This window comes from Protomyctophum parallelum (assembly GCF_964188405.1).
Source record: "Protomyctophum parallelum genome assembly, chromosome: 18".
Taxonomy (NCBI): domain Eukaryota; kingdom Metazoa; phylum Chordata; class Actinopteri; order Myctophiformes; family Myctophidae; genus Protomyctophum; species Protomyctophum parallelum.
The window spans coordinates 39,754,526-39,771,199 of NC_139716.1; positions in this window are offsets into that span (position 1 = coordinate 39,754,526).

Consider the following 16,674-nt stretch of genomic DNA (forward strand, 5'->3'; position numbering starts at 1 on the left):
CATTAAATTCCCATTGACAATGAATGGAGACTTTCACGTCACAGTATCTGAGCAAATAGACATTGTTGTAGGCTACTACACAAACATTAAATTCCTATTGACAATGAAGGACATGATGTACGATAAGAGCGCCCCTCACTTCACACAGGTGTGATTTTATATACTTTTTCCATTTTCATGATTTTTTAAAAATAGCAGATATACAAGCTCGTAGCGCGGGACTTGTGAATAGTGGACCGCAGTGGTGGTTTTCAGGAAATGTAAATGTCCAATGTATAGTAGCCTACTTGGTCACAAGCTCTTAAGTGTGCGTGGGGTTTTATAAATATGAAACAAATGAATGAAAAGATCCAATGTTTAGTACTAAACCAAGTTTAGTTAACGAGCATTTAAGTTAGTTAGTTAACGAGCATTAAAGTATTAACCGCAACCTGGTGTACCAATTTGGGCATGACATTTATTTAGGAAATTAGGTTCCATGCTGAAGCACTTATTAAAAGATGATTTTCCAAGCACTTATTAAAAGATGACACGTTGACACGTAATTGATTATTTCATATGTACTGTACTCATTCAGTTGGTTCCTTCAATGACCTTTTATAGCTCACAGCAGCAAAGATTGTTTTCATAGTTCAAGTTTGGGTTTACATGAATCATTGCTATGATTAGCTTACAGTAAACAACTCACTAAAGAAACTGTTCCTGACACTTCAACTCATTAAGGCAATGTGCTACTATAATACAAACACTAGCACAGGCAAGCAGTGTATTTGATAACACTACAGAAATGATTAAATAAAATAAAAAACACTTGATTGGTTTAGATATGTAACGGGACCCTCTACACTACACCCTCCTAAATGGACATGTAGGCATAATTACTATTACTAGTATTATTTATTATTTTATACATTTACCACATAGCCTATAAGCAATGACTTTTGTTGCCAGGCAGTAGTATTAAAGTCTCAATACCAGTCATTTGGCATTGTGATTGTACATAGTAGAGTATTGTGGAATTTCGGGACGCAGTGGTTCCACTCCATTGACCCCCCCCCCCCCCCCCCCCCCCCATTTCCCCTCACTGTATATGTATCTTTTCCCTTTTTGCTTCCTATATGATGAATTCCTGTTCTGCTCTTTAGCTACATAGAAGTGTCTATTTGTATGTCTCTAAATGTTTTGATGAATTGAACAATGTGGACCCTGTTGTAAACAAGTGTAATGCTTAATTGGGTCGTCCACTCACAGTTAACAGTCTCTGTATTGAGTTTGTGCTTGAAATGTTACTGTAATTCTGCAAACTGTTAATACATATTTCAATCAATCAATCAAAAACTCCACTGGTGACGTCACCCCGGACGGAACTCAAGAGTATGTTGCAATACTCAATGGTTGCAACACGGAGGAGAGAGAGGGACGGACACGTGTCCGGTGTCCGTGCCTCTCTCGTCCGTCCGTTGAGAAGCAGAGAGACAAACAAACAGCAGAGAGTGAGCGAACAGAGAACGTTTTATAACAGACGTTTGCAGTGAACAAACCTTTGTGTAACTTTGTGTCTGAGGTTGTGTTTGCGCGACAGTCTTTTTAAAGTTGTGAAAAACAGGAAGAATTTCCACGGCGAAGATCAAAGAGTGTTTTGTTGTGAGCTAACGCTAATGCTAAGCTAGCCTCGAGTACAGTTTAGAGTCCGTCCATTCCAAGAGAACAGACGTTTTCTGTTCTAAAGTTAAACTTTAGAAGCAGTTGGTCGTTTGGAGGGACAGTCTGTCCTTTTCAACCTGACACCCAGATAGAGCTTTGAGCAACCAGGGCTTTCTCTAGCCCTCCAAGCAGAACCCAATGGTACTGAAGTTTCTGACATTTTGTTCGACATCAAAATTTCAGAAAAGCTTTATGTAGGGTCCCGAAAGGGGCTAGGCTTTCTCCAGAGCTGTTTCAGGGAAACGGGAGGAAGCTGAAGAGCGGCCAGACCTCAGTAAGTCTCTCTCTGTTACAGCTAGCCCTCCAAGCAGAACCCAATGGTACTGAAGTTTCTGACATTTTGTTCGACCCAGACCATGGGGTCCTGTTCCACTGCTACCATGCCACCTGGGACGCACCCATTTTAAAACATAAACAACATGTTTCGTGGCTCCCCGCGCTCTATGACGATATTATTCAGTGTGAGGCTTTCTGAATATGTGAAGTATAAGTATCCATACATGCCGCTGCGAATATCTCCTGTGGCGCGGAAGCCGTTAAGTATTTTTAATCTATGTTTGCCCGATTTGGAAGCTTGGATTAATCTCTTCCTTCCTTGTTTATTGACACCTCATTGTACCGCCTATCTGGCTAGCTAGTGGCGCTATAGCTATGACAGAGCAGATCAGAGGCAGGGACGTAGCCGCACAAGCCAACCGCACACCGGGAGGCGGTACAATAAACGGTAAACAAACAAGAAGAAATAAAGCGACCAAATCGGTCAAACAAAGATTAAAAATACTTAGTGGCTTCCGCGCCACAGGAGATATTCGCAGCGGGATGTATAGCTACTTAAAGTTCCCGAATTCAGAATAACTCAAGTAAAATAACGCCGTCTTTTGGCGCAGATCCTATTTTAGAGAGAATTTCTACATCCGTGTCCAGGGATTTCCATACGAAAATATAGTCATGAACAGGGACCCTACGTAAAACTCATAAAAATTTCAGAAAAGCTTTACGTAGGGTCCCGAGAGGGGCTATGTTACAGCCATGGTTCATGACTCTCCTATTTATAATTCATAATCATCATGGCAGTCATGTTTCAGGGCTATCTCTTTTACAGCTTAAAGGTGTTCTTCATTGTCACATAACAGTTTGGATTGAATAGTTTATGAGACAGTCATAAGAATGTAGAAACAGCAACAGAGTACAGTCAATCAGTCATACATACACTACTTGCGGTCTTGTTTCCATTTAGACCCTTTTCTGTAGTTGCTTGATTGAATTGATTGAAGAATGTATTAACAGATTGGAAAGTTACAGTACATTTCAAACCCAACTGAATACAATACTGTTTAAAGGAGAATTCCATACTAAAAGGCTTTCTTACCTTTCTTTGTAGTCGTTACGTCCCCACCAAAGAGGTCCAGGTGTTATTTTGTGCAAAAGCTCCTTATTGGCTATTTTCCCTACCATAAGCCTAGAGCCATATGGAATCCGTGTTAACGGAATCGCGGACGGAATCGCGGAAATGACCAATAAAAACGGAATTGGAATAAAACGCGGAATATTGCGGAATTGGGCTGAAATTCAGTTTTCGGGAGAAAATGGAACATGATTCAGTGGTCAGGTTTGTTCAGAAATCAAGTGAAGACGGCCGATTATTATATTTTGTCATAAATGCGCAAAAAACCACTCTCCACTCTCATTGAAAATCCGGTAGAGTACGGTTGTAAGGAGATGTTTAGCTTAGCTGCGTGTCTCTCACAGAGGAGGAGTAGACAGAGGCGCACAGCACTCTCTCTGCCTGCTCCCCCCTCCCTCCCAGTTTCACAGAAATTCACACACACGGAGTAAAGAGAGAGAGGAGTAGAGGACCAGGGCTAGGACTAATACTAACCTTGTAACCAGTCCATAAGCATTGCTGTTTTCATCTTGCATTAACAAAAATAAAATCCACACTGAGAGGGACAGAAGGTGTAACAGTGTTAGACCTACAAGGCTACATTAGCCAACGCTAGCTCCTATGCTAACGCTGCAAACTTACAGCACCTGTAAACGGTTCTTTGATTGTGTGTGTGTGTGTGTGTGTGTGTGTGTGTGTGTGTGTGTGTGTGTGTGTGTGTGTGTGTGTGTGTGTGTGTGTGTGTGTGTGTGTGTGTGCGCGCGTGCGCGCACGTGGGTGCGTGCATGCGAGCCAACTGAATGTTTTCTAAAAGGACAACTTTCCCCCCCCATCCTGACCAGCCTATTATTATTATTGCATTTTGGATGCAATAACTAACTGCAAGCCAATGAAGAATGAACCAATCAGTAGCATTATCAGTATTTGTCTTAATTTCTAATTCATATTTATTTAGTTGACAATAATCATGTAACTGTAGGCCAGTGTTTTGAGACATACAAGGCTATTGTCTGGTATTGCTATAAAATTATGTGGCAAATTTCAGTGGTGGAGTAAAAACAACAAGGTCACATGGCTTTGGGGAGTTTGGGCAGCAGATCTACAAGCTCTCAACATGTCATGATGCAATGTGCTGTGGGCTTGTAGATCACCAATTTGGATAAACTGATTATCTTTCCCTGATAAAAAATAAATAAAATTAAGCCTGTGCCTGCACCTCATACAGCACTATGTTCCATATTCTGCTACAGTACATGTTTGCAGTTTAATCAAATTAAAGCTGCATTTGATAGGGGGGGGATTGTTACTGTAAAAAACTGCATAAAAAGCAAAATACCGAATTCAGAAATATTAAAACGGAAAAAACGGAATTTGGGAAAAAATAAAACGGAATTGGGAAAATAATAAAACGGATTTCATATGGCTCTACCTTTGGTCAATCATACACTGATACATGCATGCCTATCTGTATATGGTCGTATGCCACTCACTGCCATGCATGTGTGCACACACGCGCGCGCGCACACACACACTCACAGCACTGAGCGCTAATCAGCAAACATGCAGAGTTGCAGCTAATTAGTGAGTTCTGTCCGTCAAGAGAAGAGAAGAGAAGAGAAGAGAAGAGAAGAGAAGAGAAGAGAAGAGAAGAGAAGAGAAGAGAAGAGAAGAGAAGAGAAATGGAAGATGAGAAGAGAGGACAGGCTAATGAGGAAGAGGATGATGGAGGATGCAGGGAAGAGATTTCATGATGGAAATATGTAATGCTAATGCCAGGGACTATTTTTCAAAAATAGCAGACCTACAAGCTCGTATCGCGCCACTCGGTGGCGCGATATGAGCTTGTAGATCTGCTATTTTTCAATAGCTAAAGCATAACATGATGCTGACACCAAAATGGGTGCCCGGTCAGAATGGGTTAAATCTCTCTCTCTCTCTCTCTCTCTCTCTCTCTCTCTCTCTCTCTCTCTCTGAAAAGTGGAACAAGACAATCAAAATAAACAATGTATGTACAAATAAATATTGAACATAAATAGGAATAAATAAAGGTGTAAACAGAGCTGTGTTACTTCAACACTTTGGGTAATACTATCTTGTGAAACTATAACAATATTAACAAGACGTTAGTTAGCTTTATACTTTTGAAAGTTGACAGCAGTATTTAATTGTTTTTGCATTCACTTTATTCAAATGTAATTGACTTAAAGCTAGTTGCTCTGTTTATATAACAGAATCTCTCTCTCTCTTTCCTCTCTCTCTCTCTCTACACCCTAATCCTGTTAAATCTTGTTTGGCCTTTTGTCTAACTTCTTTCATGTTCAAATTATGCAACCCTAATCCAAGACGTTTGTTCTCCAGACATGGAGGACGGATCTGCCCCACTTGACAATACTGACTTGATTTAGTTGATCAATTACCTTGTACTACAAATCATCCATTTTGCCATGTAGGACAGTCAATCTTAGCCTAGGATTTAGACTATCATCCATATGTATTTAATCGATTCTGACATTGTCAATCTAAGAGAACGCCAGGCATTCTTTATGAGTAAGGCATAGCCAATACGAGGCAGTCAGGCGGGGGGGGGGGGGGGGGGGGGTCGACGCAGATTGATAGACAGACGTTACTGAATGTACGAAATACAATATATATTTATGTTGTAGCTGTAGCTTATATTAGTATAGGCTGCATGCCTACAATAGTTAGATGATTGCTAAATGATGAACAACATACACTTTTATTTTGTACTTTCATGAACCACAAGCACTGCACCAGATATAACGGAGCCTACATGAGAGAAAAAGGGGAAAAAGCGTCAGAATTGTCATCGTTTTGGCATCCATTGTATGACCATTTTGATGACCAGACCACGGATATGGTCTAAAAGTGTGAAAAACATATTTTTTATTTCACTACGTATTTAAGTGAAGTAGAAAGACATCCAAATTGTACAAGTAAAGGTACTTAGTTACTTAAAGGACCACTTCACCACTTTTCAACTCTTCCTATAATTGGTCCTCACTAATGATCATGATAAAATACCGCAATTTTTTTCTACTCAATCTGTGGAGGGCTGTGGGCAGTTCAGAAACCTGTCCACCAGTGACATCATCAATGCGGCTTTCAAGCCAATAGAAACTACAGGCTTTCTTTTCCTGAAAAGTTGCAATGCAATAATGGAAGCCATCGTTCTCACGATAATACAAATCTAAATATATTTTAAAACATATCTTGTTTTAAAAAAAAATCTGCCTAACGATGATGCCACTGGTGGACGGATGTCTGAACTGCCCACAGCCCTCCTATGAGACACAGACCTAGCAGAAATAAATGGTGGTGTTTTATCATGAACATTAGTGAGGACCAATTATATGAAGAGATGTTGAAAAGTGCAGGTGAAGTGGTCCTTTTAAGTAAAGTAGAAAGACCGGTACATCAAAACTTAACACCACTGACAACAGGAACTAGTGGGAGCAATACAGACCGACCGGAGCCCATTGTGTGCATGTTTTCTTCCTTGAGTCACTGTTTTCTGCCTCAGACCCTGTTTGACTTGGGCTTGGATGTGCGTGTTCCTCCTCCTCATAAGCCTGGTGAACTCAGAGGGTCACAAAAGTACGAGGCACAACAGCAGAGTGCAGAGAGAACACAATGTATACAGTGCCTTGAGAGAGAGAGACAAACATGTATACCAGGTAAATAAATATCAAAACGAAGAATCTGCAAAAAATCTCCAAAGTCAGTGGAAAACAAGAACCATCGTGTTATTGTCTCTATTTTGAACAGGCAGGAGGACAGAAGCATGATGAGCGTTTGTTTGTTTGAGCTTTAATAGGCGAAATGAAGTTCAAGCTGTTTGAAAAGTTTTGCGAGCCATTAGTACCCGAGGCTTATGTTCTTGAGCCAATGATGTATGACTAAAACCCTCCCACTCTCCGTGTGGCTCCTGTTATGTCCGTATGTGTGTGCGTGTGTGCCTGCCTGCCTGCCTGCCTGCGTGCGTGCGTGCGTGCGTGTGTGCGTGCGTGCGTGCGTGCGTTTCTCTCTCCTACGCGCATGAAAGAGAAAGCAGAGTTGGAGGTTCATCAGGGAAATGATGAACCCTGCCATCATTAAAGGAGAACTGCTGACCCGACCGATTACACACTTGACACTGCAAATGACAGGTATGCAATACACACGTGGCGGCGTGTTCTCTCTCCTCCGCAGAAAGGGCCTCTCTTTGTGGAGTGCATATGTTCTCCCCATGTCGCCTAGGGTAGGTACTCTCACAAAAAGTAATCTGTGCTGGTGAGAATAACGTGTTCCTTCCATGCGCTACTTCCTACCAGGGAAACTCCCCCCTGTCAGGTGATAAGAAGCAGCTTGCTCACTCCTTAGGCATTGAAGGAAGCATGAGCTCAGTTCCGGGATCTCCCCAGGTTGGCAGAGGGAGAGTATGATGTAGCGCCCAGGATTACAGTTTAGGCAATTGGCACCAGGTGAAACATTGTGGGATTAAAAAAAAAAGAAGTCTTCCTTTCATTTGGCTCCAAATAGAAATACGGCCTGAGACACACACTCACTCACTCACATGCAGACATTTTGCACATTCATAGAAGTGCCAGCAACTATGGCTATGACTATGGGCTGGGCCATGACACCACTTCTACTGTACTACAACTACTATAAATGATTATATGAACTACAGGCTGGATTATGACAGAACTATAGTCCATACCCGTTCGGGAATATGACGCACACAATTCCTTGTATTGCTGAACATCCCAAAGTATAGTAGTAGCAACTATTAGCACCATTCAGGTGACTGATTTTATTATATTATTTATAATAACACTTTTTTGCCCTGTGTGAAGTTTCAGATTGTAGATTGGCCGTCCATACACACAATGGAAACCAGCTGAACACATGTAGGCTAGTTGAGTGCACAGCCGCTCCACTCACAAACAAAACGACTTGTCACTCGAGTGAAGTGAAAAGGTAGGATGTGTCATGTTAGGACTGTGTGTGGACAAATTTATTTATTTAATAATTAGTCATGCATGGACCTCTCTCTCTCTCTCTCTTTCAGTCTGTCAGTCCAGTCAGTGTCATGATTTCACAATTTTCTAATTTAATTTATAATTTTGATCGATCACAAACTGTCTGCAGGCAATCAAGCAAATGTGATACTTAATATTTATAACAAATAACAGCAACACAAGCAGCTGTTCACATACAAAGGGAGTCTACCAGGAGAAGAGACTGGAGCAGCACAGATATTTAGAGCCTTTTATTTAGGTGCTAAGTATACAAACGACTAACGTTTCGACCTTGCGCTCTTCATCAGAGTCAAGCAGCTGTTCATTTTACTTTTAATATAACCAGTAATTTGAGCTGCAATGCAGCGCAGACTGGTTTCTGATTATATCAGTTATGATCAGGGCAACAGGTTTGTGTTCCATCACTATCCGTTGTAGAGTAATACATACATGTTAAATTGCTCATATAGATCATCATCAGACAGTGTCAGCCCCAGAGACCCAGAGACAGCTTGCTTGACATGACTCAGGATTCATTATTTATAATAATGATCAAACATGTGTAAACTAACAGTGTAAAACGTGCAGTATATATATTTTTTCTTCACATTAAGCCTTAAAAAAAAAAAAAAAAGAACTATAGCTTCCTTACAACAAATAAAATAACATAATGTGGACCACAATCTCTGCATTCACACTGTTAAGCTGCTAAATTAGGCAGTGCATGTCAATTTCTTACTCATTGGAGATGAGAACCTGGCATAATATTTGTGGGAAAGTGAAGGCAAAAGTAAGTAATATTTAATTAATTAATTAAAAAATGACCGACATATCTCACAGGGCCTCGCATTTCTCCCAGACGCCTCTGGGTATGAGTACAAAACATCAAGTAGGCGTAAACAGCATATGGGCCGGTCAACAAGGAGCAATAAGCCGTTTTGCAATGAAGGACATTAAGCAAGACCCCCACCAACCGCATCTGGATATAGGGCTGCATTAGCACCAAAACCAGCGCGCAGATACTCTACTGACTTTTCGGGGTCGAGGGCCATATACTAATACTTGAAATACAAGCCCTTAACCCATTCTGACCGGGCACCCATTTTGGTGTCTACAAGCTCGTATCGCGCCACCGAGTGGCGCGATACGAGCTTGTAGGTCTGCTATTTTTGAAAAATAGTCAGAGAAGGGCAGAGAAGGTGTAGGACCCAAGTGCAGACAGACAGGCGGAGGCAGAGGATGTCAAATGCAACAGAGTTTATTGATAAAACTCACAACGGACCATGACCAAACACGAGGAAGTAAATAAACAAGACTAGGAACAAAGGTACTAGGTACTTGGAACACGAGAAGAAAAACTAGGACGTACACTCATGACTTACAATGAGGATCTGACAAAGGACTGAAACACACTGGGGCATATATATACACAAAGACTGACTAGACACAGGTGAACAACTAACAAAATCAACACAGGGATTGGCTGAGAGACAAACAAGACACAGGTGGAGAAAACTAATAATCACAGGTGGTGAGACAACACAGGTAACAAAAGCAACAGAGGAAACCAAGGTACCAAAAATACTACAAAACAAAAGCACAACAGAAAACGTCACGGATCGTGACAACCCTGGCATTGGTACATATTCACGTCATGGGACATACGCACCTGACTGATAACATTACTTGCCCGCTCTGCTTGCGCAAGTAATTACTGATTGCTGACAGACTGACATACAGTCAATGTGTACACAGGCGGATAAGGGTCAGTTTGATGGGGTGCGAGAGAGAGAGAGAGAGAGAGAGAAAGTCAGTTTGATGGGAGAGAGACAGAGACACAGAGAGAAAGCACATGCAAGTAAATCCATGTATTGATGTTTGAATCCAACGGTAGGCTATTGTAGGCCTATAGGCTGTTTGTGTATTCCCTGGAGGTATAGAGACGCACACACGCCTGCACTCACGCACGCACGTACGCACACACACGCGCGCGCATGTACGCCATGCACATAAAAAGTATTACCAAGCAAGTCTTCACAGCATGAAAGAGATACAATGATTGAAGTGCACACGGATACTGTCAGGCCCCCGGGTGTAAACCCAATTTGCACCCTATAGGCGAGCTTTCTCCGACGTGCCCCTCATGCCCTCGCTCCCACGGGGTTGTGCTTGCTGTACGCACGGATGTACGCCGCCATGCACATAAAACGTATTACCAAGTCTTCACAGCGTGAAAGAGATCAACTGATTGAAAGTGCACACGGATATTGCCCGGGGGTGGTAGCCCAATTTGCACCCTAGGCGAGCTCTCTCTGACCTGCCCTCGCTCCCACGGGTGTGCTTGCTATAAATGTTGCAGCGCGCTGACCGCCCGATCCAAGCAGTGGTGTAAAGTATAAGTAAATTTACTCAAGTACTGCGCGCACTTGCATGCACTAGGACAATTTTGAGGTATTTGGAGTAGGCCTATTTCCAATACTTTTACGTTTACTACAATACTCTCGGGGGTCTCGGCAGGGTGTCTCGTAGACCTTCTGGGTACGATAGTGAAGCCGAGCTCCTGCTGCTTTCCTTTAATAGCTTGTCTCAGAGCATAGTCCAACACTATTATGAAAAGAAAGGGGGCTAGGGTGTCTCCCTGCAGCACTCGGGTTTGGATGTTCAATTCCTCGCCGTTACCGTCATGGCGTTGGAGATGATGGCCCTAATGGCTCGGAGCAGGTTTGGAGGAACATTGTAGGCCTTGAGTATTCTCAGCATCATTCCTCTGTGGGTTTGTTTGCCTCCCTTTTGCCTCAGGGAGGCTTGGCAAACTCCCTTGTTGTGAAAGCGGGCCGTCATCAATGTTGACACTGCTGGTATTTCCTTCTCAGCACCTTCCACTGTCTGGTGTGTGCAAAGGAGGTTCCTGAAGTGAGTTAACCAGGCGGTCACTCTCTCTTCTGGACTGTTTCCTGCCACCTGCCACCCAATCCTAGACCAGCTTTCCTGGCTCGTTCAACCAGGCGGTTCCCAGGGCTATACAGCGCCCAAATCTGGAGATAAGTGTATGGCTGAACGCACCCCGTCTTCAGCATCTCCCCAGACAGACAGGGAATTAATCCTCCACTTTAAATTGGCTGTATCGATTGTCAGAGGGCGGGGGTCCATTTTATTCTCATTTTACAGCTCTTATCCATCTGACCTTTCAGGCAGGCAGGCTACGCACGCGTGCATGCGCACGTGTGTGGGTGTGTGTGTGTGTGTGTGTGTGTGTGTGTGTGTGTGTGTGTGTGTGTGCGTGTGTGTGTGTGTGTGTGTGTGCGCGTGTGCACGGTCGTTACCCATGCGAAGACAATCTCGTTGCTGTGCTGCGTGGGTCTGTGTGCACTTAATAGTTTTTATATCCATTTGATTTGACTAGTGCAGTCCCCCCCCCCCCACGCGTTGTCATTTCTCAGTGTGCAGTAGTAGAGTAACTAGAGATGGACTGCTATGGCGCCACACAGTGTGTGTGTGTGTGTGTGTGTGTGTGTGTGTGTGTGTGTGTGTGTGTGTGTGTGTGTGTGTGTGTGTGTGTGTGTGTGTGTGTGTGTGTGTGTGCGCGCATGTGCACGTGCGCGTGCGAGTGAGTGAGAGAGTGAAAAATGGATTGCAAAGACAGGGAGAGACAGTGGGGGGTTTTCAATCAGAAGGCCTTGTACCATCCTATAGATCACTGTATCTCACATTCTATCTTATCTGTCTGAGAGTGTGTGTGTGTGTGTGTGTGTGTGTGTGTGTGTGTGTGTGTGTGTGTGTGTGTGTGTGTGTGTGTGTGTGTGTGTGTCTGTGTGTGCACGCGTGCGTGGCTTCCATGACGCCATCAAAAACCATCTATGGCCCTCAGAGAAGAAACATGGCACCAGATGGTACACCACTCTCATAAAGGATTAACAACAAAGAATAGCACGATGGGCAATACACGTCTGCACCTATATATACTCAAACAGAGAAAGCCCACAAACCATCTGGAGCAATTCCCCAGCTTCCCCTCTGTTCCCCTGCTTGATGAAATCCCTCAATTTCATGAAGTCTGGAAGGCAATCGAGTGTTTTAACCCATTCTGAACGGGCACCCATTTTGGTGTCGGCATCATGTCGTGCTTTAGCTATTGAAAAATAGCAGATCTACAAGCTCATATCGCGCCACCGAGTGGCGCGATACGAGTCAGAATGGGTCAGAATGGGTCAGAATGGGTTAAAAACAATTTTTATCCCTGCTGAAGTATATACAGGCGTGGATGGGTTACCTCCTCAAACGCCGCGCGGCTATACACCAACTCATCTCTGCAAACTCAGACTGTCCCACAAGGCTGGAAAGATGCCACCATTATCACCATCATCTATAAAAATAAAGGTGTGTCTCGCTCCTTTCAGTTGCGGGCAAAATCCATACAGGGATCATGTTTTCCCGCCTCATGGCTACACTCTTGAGAACATCGTGCTGCCAGAGACCCAATGTGGATTTCGGATCGTACTCTAAAGCACCACAGATATATTTGTCGGCAGGCAAATACAGGATCAATCCAGAGAGCACAAACACGATCTGTAACACTGATCTGTCGATACAGTAGACAGGAAGCTGCTCTGGGGCATATACTCATCAGTGAGCTACTGTACTTGCTTCTTGCCACAACACAATGTCTATCGTTTGTTGTGCTGTTTATCTAGATGCTTTTAATGTTTATGAACCGCAATGGAAACAACATTGACACACAGGGGCGGCGGTGGCTCAGGGGTAGAGTGCCTGGATGGTAATCGTAAGGTTGCCAGTTCGAACCCGGGCTCCCCCAGAGTTACTGTCAAAGTGTCCTTGAGCAAGACACTGAACCCCTAATTGCTCCCGATGTGCTAGTTGGTGCCTTGCATGGTTTCCGCTGCCATCGGTGAATGAATGGGTGAATGTAATGCACAATCTCTGTAAAGCGCCTTGGATAAAGGCGCTATATAAATGCACCATTTACCATTTACACATGCTGGAACTTTTTACTTAGTTTTTGAGTTATTTAACTTAAACGCCCAATAGCACAATTAAACTTTGGCACGCTATACTATAGTCCTATATACACTTACGCCTATAGGTCACCCATTCAAACTTTTAAATGTTCATCTTATGGTGGACATGTTTGCCTGAAATTGAATCTTTGAAATGTTTCATAGTTTTAGAAATAAATTGTGCTTTGATGAAACAGCAGTGTTTTGATTTAGTCAGATAGGCAGTTAGGCAGATATAAATGAAGGCAGATAAACATGACAATGACAATGAGTGTGTTGACTTCGGCACTTTTTGAATAAGTCAAATTTACCAAATTTTCTTCCTGAAAAGCCTCAAAATATGACTTAGGCAATTGTGCTATATAAGCTTTACTGCGATTAAAACAAATCCTGCTGCACATTGTCGGAAAGTGCACTTCGTTTGGCAGGTGTGAAGCATCATTCGAATCCTAATGCGCATCAAAGAACCGCATTCTACTCAATAACAAAAACTGGGGTTTCGCTTCGCTTCCAAACACACTTGATTACGATTCGGTGCAGGTGGGAATGCAATCTGCAGCAAATAAAGGAAATGAAGCAAACAAATGTGGCGGGTGAGGAGCTAAACACAGTTGGAGACGGAGAAGGCATATGTTACGTAGCGCAAAGATGTCCCGTTACCGTGGATAGACGTGGTCTAATGAGGAGACCGAAGCCCTGGTCGAAATGAGGACGAGTACATTAATCAATTGCTTAAGGAAACACATAAAAACACTGCAGTGTAGCCTACAGAATAAGAGTGTGTGGGGTAGGGACTTAAGTCTGCTCAGTGCACGCTGTGCCCAAAGGAACAGTGCGTGCGGACTGGAGGGAGAGAGAGAGAGAGAGAGGTCCAGTCCACGACGGCACGACACATGCACGTTATGAGTTGCCTATAATTTTAACACCATAGATTTCACTGTGTAGTGACTGTAGGCTATAGTTTATGAATTGAACACAGTGATAAAGGTCCCTGCTGCGGATGACAGCGCAGTGTGAAGGCAAACCACAGCAAATTAATTATGCAAGAATCCCAACTTCTCCGCCCATTCGCATCGAGTCAAGTATTAGGTGGGAATGAGACCTAAGTCAGTAGTTCTCAAACTTTTCCGTCAAGGACGCCCGATTGTATGGTTTATTGGTTTTCAGAAATAGCAGATGCTGTGCAAGCTGCAAATGCAGATAAATCAATACATTTGAAAGTACAAACTATAGGATGCCAGGTCAACACATGAGCCTGGCATCTGTCTACATAACATGCTTATCTAAATTACATTTGAACATTTGCATAAGCCTGCAAGGTCTCCGAGGCTTATGCAATCTTCTCATCAAACCTGCACAGAGTTCACATATCGTAATATATTGTACAGCTGTGAAAAGTTAATATGTTCTAACAGAAAATGTTTTTTGTTGTGACTCAAGGACCCAGCAGGCCTTCTGGCCTGGAAGATGTTGTCAAAGCAATCTGTCATGAACTATGAAATTCATGCAGTCAACGTATAGTTTTAAAGATGGAGTGGCCGTGGTTTTTGTATTTCTTTTCTTCAGTTTTTCATGTGTTTATGAGGTGACAGTACATCACGTGATATAGTGACATCACAATATCATCCCCTCCCCTAACCCCTCCCCCTTTATCATACAACCACAGCTGGGTGTGGCTTTAGTTCATAAGGTACATAATGAACTGGTGGGCGTGTCCACATATAAATGTAATTTTAACAAATACTGTACAGTGTTTTGACTGTACATTAATAATAATACCTGATGATCATGTTTTAGGGTGGAAGGTTGGTGTAGTTGTCCAGTGTGCTGTACTGTATATGGCCCTTTTGCTCACTTATTTAGTGAAGTGAGCATTGCCCTCTGGGGAAAGAAATGCTGCCCACGCCTGCCCTGCCCCTGAATCTAATTTGGTTCAGCCTCTTTGTGTGTCTTTCTGCTCGGGGGAATAACCAATAGGATAACCTTTAGTAAAGGCTCTGCCATAAGACCCCAGCGAGCCGTGACTTTGCAAAAAGACCAGGACTCCCTGCCAGCTATATAGAGGTATCTAGGTCAACTCTGCTGTGTTCATTAGGATGAACCCAGCATGCTCATGTGGGGTTTAATCTGCCACATCAGTGCATCTCTATAGCTTGTACACACAGTGTTTGCAAGAACACAGTGGGCCATGCTGTTTTCGAGGGAGGGGACACCGATCGGGATAGGGCAGTCTTTGTCAAAAAGGGGAAAAAAGAAGGTTGTACACAAGGTGTCCTTTCTGTATTTCTGTTGTGTTCCTTTTATTTTGTAGTATTTAGTGTCCTGGTTTCCTCTGTAGTTACTGTTACCTGTCTTGTCTCACCTACGACTTCTGCAAGCCTGGAGTTCGGAAGGGCCCCAGGAACGAAGGGCCCCAGGAACGAAGGGCCCCAGGAACGAAGGGCCCCAGGAACGAAGGGCCCCAGGAACGAAGGGCCCCAGGAACGAAGGGCCTCAGGAACGAAGGGCCCCAGGAACGGAAGGGCCCCAGGAACGAAGGGCCCCAGGAACGAAGGGCCCCAGGAACGAAGGGCCCCAGGAACGAAGGGCCCCAGGAAGGGCCCCAGGAACGAAGGGCCCCAGGAACGAAGGGCCCCAGGAACGAAGGGCCCCAGGAACGAAGGGCCCCAGGAAGGGCCCCAGGAACGAAGGGCCCCAGGAACGAAGGGCCCCAGGAAGGGCCCCAGGAACGAAGGGCCCCAAAGGGCCCCAGGAACGAAGGGCCCCAGGAACGAAGGGCCCCAAAGGGCCCCAGGAACGAAGGGCCCCAGGAAGGGCCCCAGGAACGAAGGGCCCCAGGAAGGGCCCCAGGAACGAAGGGCCCCAGGAACGAAGGGCCTCCAGGAACGAAGGGCCCTAGGAACGAAGGGCCCCAGGAACGAAGGGCCCCAGGAACGAAGGGCCCCAGGAATGAAGGGCCTCAGGAACGAAGGGCCCCAGGAACGAAGGGCCTCAGGAACGAAGGGCCCCAGGAACGAAGGGCCCCAGGAACGAAGGGCCCCAGGAACGAAGGGCCCCAGAGGGCCCCAGGAACGAAGGGCCCCAGGAACGAAGGGCCCCAGGAACGAAGGGCCCCAGGAACGAAGGGCCCCAAAGGGCCCCAGGAACGAAGGGCCCCAGGAACGAAGGGCCCCAGGAACGAAGGGCCCCAGGAACGGAAGGGCCCCAGGAACAAAGGGCCCCAGGAACGAAGGGCCCCAGGAACGAAGGGCCCCAGGAACGAAGGGCCCCAGGAACGGAAGGGCCCCAGGAACGGAAGGGCCCCAGGAACGAAGGGCCCCAGGAAGGGCCCCAGGAACGAAGGGCCCCAGGAACAAAGGGCCCCAGGAACGAAGGGCCCCAGGAACGAAGGGCCCCAGGAACGAAGGGCCCCAGGAACGGAAGGGCCCCAGGAACGGAAGGGCCCCAGGAACGAAGGGCCCCAGGAAGGGCCCCAGGAACGAAGGGCCCCAGGAACGAAGGGCCCCAGGAACGGAAGGGCCCCAGGAACGAAGGGCCCCAGGAACGAAGG